The sequence below is a fragment of the Camelus ferus genome, chromosome 20 (assembly GCF_009834535.1).
Source record: "Camelus ferus isolate YT-003-E chromosome 20, BCGSAC_Cfer_1.0, whole genome shotgun sequence".
In the NCBI taxonomy this organism is placed as follows: domain Eukaryota; kingdom Metazoa; phylum Chordata; class Mammalia; order Artiodactyla; family Camelidae; genus Camelus; species Camelus ferus.
The window spans coordinates 10,948,167-10,954,250 of NC_045715.1; the positions used below are offsets into that span (position 1 = coordinate 10,948,167).

The window sequence follows — 6,084 nt, forward strand, 5'->3', positions numbered from 1 at the left end:
TAGTTATGGGTTCCATCATTATCCTGCTGGTGGGGGAAGGGGAGGGATGGATTGTCAGCAGTTCGACAACACAAGAGTTGTATCTGAACATTATTTCAAGTTTGCTATGTGTCTCCTTGTGCATGGCAGGATAATGTTCTCAGTCTCCTTCATCTGCTCTGTTTTTTTCCATCCCTGGCAATCTAAGATTATGCAATGAATGGCAATTAACGTCAGCAAGAATAAAATTTTCTTGTCCTTTTGAATATTCTTGCTTAAAACACGGACTGCAGACCTGCAACACTGGTATCACTTGGTTACTTGTCAGAAATGCAGACTCTCAGGCCCTACCCCAGACCTACTGAATCAGAACCTGTATTTTAACAAGAAACCAGGTGTCCCAATGCCATGGATGAGCCACTCTAAAGAATCTGAAACACCTTATGGGACTCTAAGAAGCCATCACCATCCTCCAGAAGGAGCCAGGAATGAAATGTTCACAACCTTCATGACAAGGGGCACCTGTAGGACGGAGCCAGGACACTGGGAAGAGAGAAGTTGGGCAGAAACAGAAAAATGGAGGGAGAGGAACGTAAAGGGCTGTCAGGAGCACACTGAAGCTGCCTTTGAATGAGCTGGGAGGTGACTTAGCGGGGTAAGTAACGTTGTGTTTTATGCTCTGGACTCTTCTTATTTGTAACCAGCCTCTTGTAGAATTGCATTGCCTCTGTGTATGCTATTTTATGTTATTATGAGGCATAATGACTTACCTTTTGCATTTTCTGAGGGTAACTATTTTGTCTTGTTTTAAAATGCTAGTTTGGTAGTAAGAGCCCATACTTTGCTGGCTTTCTGTGCTCCCTGCTGCAGCAGGACCCAAGCTTTCTGCAATGTTTGCCCCAAAACTATTTGGGACACTTTCCCAAGGGAATTGAACATGTGCTCCCAAACTGCTACCATGTGGCATGTGTAGGACCTCCTAGTCTTTTCTGGGTAGACCCGCCTTCACTGGGGAGAGTTGCCAATGTTGAGCATGGTTACTGCTTCTGCTGGGTTCCACTGTGCTTGGAGGGCTGTGGCCCATGCTGACTGGACCCTTCCCCCACCACCGCTAGAGAGCTGGATCCCCGAGGGCCAGGAAACTGGTGAAGAGGCCGTACACTTGGAGAGTTACCAAAGCGTCTAACCCTGACACATGACAGAATTTTCAGTTTTCACCCTAAATCCCTCTGAAACCGCCGCTGAACTTGGCCTGTGGGCATCCCTGTTACACTGAGACTTTGTAAGTGGGTCAAGTTTATTGAGTTAGATTGAGTTCATGAGTTCTTTCCTTATTCTCACACGTGCACAGGCTTACGATGGGGACTCCCCGCCCCGCAATCCATCATCAATGCTCAGGTATTTCTTAATCCATGCAATTCTACAAAACTGAAGCTAAAGCTGGGACCACCCCACGACTACCTACAAACCATAGTAGAGAAGAATTCATGCCTCAGCATGGATTCAGCTCTCCTAAATGAAGCATTTTTTTAGATGCACTAAAATTTGTAAAAGGCACCATGGAATTCCACAGAGCTTTCCTTTGCTATTACGCCAGGGCCACCTCTCCCACTCAAGCCCTCTCCTTATGTCCCTCTCTCTTCCTTGCAGTGGGTTCAGGGACTCTCTGGCTTTCCTCTCTTCCTGGCAGAAGCAAGCAGCCTTGCTCTCCCTTCAAGACTGACTACTAAGAGAGGAGTAGTTCCCACAAATATTCCAAGTTCTTGCTGTACCTAAAAACTAACACACAAACCGTGTACATTTTGGGTTTCATTGCCAATCCCTTTACAAAACAGATCAGGGAAAATGAAACCTAAAACCATAGGGAAGCTTTAAATTATATAATCTTACACTGTTCTTTCCATTTTACTCTCTGGATAATAAGAATAGTAACAATAATAATAACTGAGATCTATTGGGCCTTTACTGTGTGCTACTTTCTTATGAGCATATCTAAATTGAACATCACAGTTGAAGTTAGGTCTCTGATTAACTCCATTTTGCCAAGGAGAAAACTAAGGTTCATGGAGATTAAAACCCTTAGCTAACATCCCACAGCTGGTCAGTGGCAGATCCACAGTCACGTTATTAACCTTCATGCTATAATGGTTTTCTACATCGTCTTTCTTCTGATTCACTTCTGAAACGGCATCTGGACGCTCTAATAAACTTCCCATGTTTCTATTCAACAGAGTCGTATTCAGTAAAGTTCTTCACCATCCTCTCCCACCCTCATCAGCTTCTAGCAGGAGAAGTTTATCAGGAACCAACAGCAGCGTCCCAGGAGCTATTGATACATCTTTCATTTATAAAATAGAGTCTGTGTTAAATTCATTTGGAAAGCATTGAGTTAAACAAAACTTGAGAGATTACTTTTCTGATGGCGACTATTGTATTCATGTGTAATTCACTAAAACCATGGTTTTTCCCTTCCTGAACCCTAACTAATACTGTGCAGAGCACGTGACAAAGAGATCCACGCTTCTCAAACTTTAAAATGCAGGCACGAGACCTGGGAGTTTGTTAAAATGAAGATTCTGGCTCCGCGAGTCTGGGACAGGGCTGAGAGTCTGCATTTGAACAAGCTTCCAGGTGATGGTTGATGATGTTCGTCTGAGGACCACGCCTAGAATAGTGAGGCTCTGGAATACAGTTTCATCAGTGGTGCTCACGGAAGACATGCCAGCAAAAGGCTGACATTGTGGAACCTCACCTGCAAGTACAACTGAGTCAGAATTACAGATGTTCCCTTGTCTCAAAGGAGCTTTTGACATCTCCAAGGTCCTCTACTGCTCCTCATTCTTCCCTCTGGATAATTCTCCACTACAGCTCAGTGACTGTTTAGAAGAGACACCTGAATATATATACTTGAAACTCTTGCCTGACATAGATGACATTTATAAAAGTCTTTTGTCATCTCTAAGCCACTGTATAGTTTTTTAAAATTAGTTTTATACATATTAGTTATATATAATATAAAATTAGTTATGTATATGACTAATACATAGTTTTAAAAACTAGTTTTATATAATATATGACTAGTTTTTTACACACCCTGACTTCTCTAAGGTTCTAAGTCCACAGTCTTATAATTGTTCATACTTTGTAAGGCACAAAATGAAAAACAGCATTTTATTTCAACTAAAATTTTGCTATTTATAACTGAAAACCAAATGGCCCTGGAAGGAGAGATTCGGGAGTATGCTGCTAGGAACATTCAGTTCTTAAATATAATAAAGCCCCTGTTTAAAAATAAAACTTAAATTAATGCAACTAGAAAAATTGTATGGCTAAACATGATTCCTGCTTCTAAAAGCTGTTCTAATCATGTCAACCAACAGATTATATTAAAATAGATATAATCTGAATACATTAAAAATTGTAAAAAGATCAGGACACCTGTTATCTTGATTTTGGTAATCAGATTATTACTTGAATTTCATTTCAGTTATTTTTTTCTCCCAAGTTTAAATGTGAGTACAAATATCTGTTCTTGTTTTTTCCTCTTGAGTATCCCGTGGAAGTGAAATCAAAGTGATGTAAAGTTCACCCTTTCTGTCACCTCTGGTCTTACAATCTGATAGACAAAGCATATATTTCTTTTCTCAGTTCTGAGACTACTGAACCCCAATAGACAAGAGTCAACTGTAAATACTTAACTAGAGCTCTAGGAGAAAACATCTCAACTCAGAATTAGTGATCTGGCTTTAAAATTAGGGGGCAGGAGAAAACTGACACTTAGCAGCTCCATTCTTGCTATCCCTACCCCACTCCTCCTTATTGGCTTATCTAGGAGCAAAACACCCTGGGTCCATGGCCAGCTAAGAGATGAGCCTCGTTGCTATGATCTTTTTCTAGGACACGTATCTGGAAGGCCAGTGGGGTGGGTCTTTTAATCAGTAAGCTGACATTTACATGAAGTCAGAGTGTCTCAGCTGTAACAAAAAGCTGTTCTTCACTACGTTTAGGGATGGCTGGCTGGCCTTATTCCATTTTCCTATGCCGAGTGCAGAGCTGTAACTCTATTAACATTTTCATTTCAGTTGAATTAGTGATCTTGTTCTTGACCTTGTACTCAGAGACCTGAACAATGGGGGGTTAATTTAGCTGAGAATATAGCATTTTGTTGTATTCATAACTAATACATTAGCAGACTTGAGTGGCGGGAAATATGAAAAGCTAAAAGAACATAGGAGCATGTCTGAGCACCTAGAGAAAGCCAGAATTAAAAATAATTTGGGGAACTGGGCTGGGTCTTATTAAACATATGTGATGTTTCCCAGTTGGGAAAAAACAGCTGCTGGGAAAGTGAGTTTCGAAGATATTTCAGTCTCACTGAAAAGCACTTAATTTAGTGAGAGTCTAACTATGCCTCTTATCTTCACCGAACTTTATTTCTATTCTAGTGGTCCTCAAGACTATACACACATATGATACTATGTAAAAGCTGTCTGTTCAGCTTCAACATCATGCTACATTCTTCTCCCGCTCCAGCTTTACTGAGATATAATCGACATGCATCATCATGTAAGTTTTAAGGTATACAATGTGATGATTTATACATATATATATAAACATATATATAAATACTTAGCACAATTAGGTTAGTTAACATATCTATCACCTCACAAAGTTACTTCTGTGTGTGTGTGCAGTGAGAACTTTTAAGATTTACTCTCTTAGCAAGCTTCGGATAAACGATACAATATTTAACTATAGTCATCATGCTGTACTTGATCTTCAGGACTTACTCATCTTGTAGCTGGAAGTTTGAACTACGCTACATTTTTTGGTGATTTTTATAGAGTATGGATTTTTCAATGTTGATAAAGATCTTTTAGATGATTCCCTTAAAGATTTTTTTTAACATACAAAACATTGAAACTTTCTTGACATAATAAAAGGCTGAAAGTCAAAGGTAAAATATTTCCCTAGTATAATTATGGCGCCATGTTTTTTGCACTATGGAGGGACATGCAGGGTAGGCAGAAGACTAGGATGTTGGCTCTTGAAGGGACTTCAGCGCTCATCTCAACCCTCCCATTTCACAGGTGAGAAACTGAGGCCTGGAGAGTGTTCATAACTTGCCAGAATCACATCCAGTTCTCATGACAATTCAGTAATTTTTATGCACTGTAATTATATCATATAATTGATTATATAACCATTATTTTAACAAGTTTAAACAAACATTATAATTAATACTTATACAATTAAATGATTTGCTTTATATTCTTTGAGAAGGATTAAAAACTGAAAAATGTATTATTACACAAAGCCTCTTTCCTCTCCCCAGGAATCAGACTCAACCTAATGGATCCTGATTTGTTGGTTTCCCCTCATGTTCAAAGCAACAGGAAATGTCCAGCTGCTTAGATAATAAACCGTCATAGTTGTTTTAGAAAAACAGTTTACTTAATAAGCTTACCAGAAGCCTTTCAAAACTGAGATATTATCTGCATAAATAAACTATTTTGCTAAAAAAAATTTAAAATAAGGGATTATTGGGTTTCTATTTATCATGGCTCTGTATCTCTCAGGATTCTGGAAAAATAAAATATATGTCTTTCTTCCCAAATCCAGAGATAAAATTTCACTTGAATTTTCTTTCATGAAAAGAAAGAAGATTCAAAGCAATCCCAATCAGAAGCCCAATAGGCACTGTTTGATTTCCTTTTGTTTCATACAAAAAACTAACACACTGACTCTAAAATTTATTTATAAATGTTGAGGGCCACAAGTAGTCAAGGAAAGCCTTAAGAAAAACAAAGTGGAAGAACTTGCTTTACCAGACACCAAAACTTAGTACAAAATGGCAAAAGACAGCATGGAATTGTTACTATGGTAGACGACCCAATGGAACAGAAAAGAATCCCCAAACAGTTCACGTGTATATGGTCACTTGATTTTTCACAAAGCTGACAAGGCGGAAGAGTGGGGAAAGGATGATCTTTTCAATAAATGATGCCAGCTGAAGTCCACATGGGAAAAAAAAAATGTGACTTCTGTCGTAGACCAAAATCCATTCTAGATAGATTATTAACTAAGGTAAAAGTACAACAGTAA

General features: G+C 39.0%; 1 long non-coding RNA gene across 1 annotated transcript; it reads left to right on the top strand.

The window, feature by feature from the left end:
• Positions 1–268: 268 nt before the first annotated feature.
• LOC116658212 lies at positions 269–5,444 on the top strand. The gene is made up of 3 exons (XR_004313440.1): positions 269–634; positions 4,425–4,545; positions 5,315–5,444. It is a non-coding gene; the product is annotated as an uncharacterized LOC116658212 (long non-coding RNA).
• Positions 5,445–6,084: the final 640 nt, after the last annotated feature.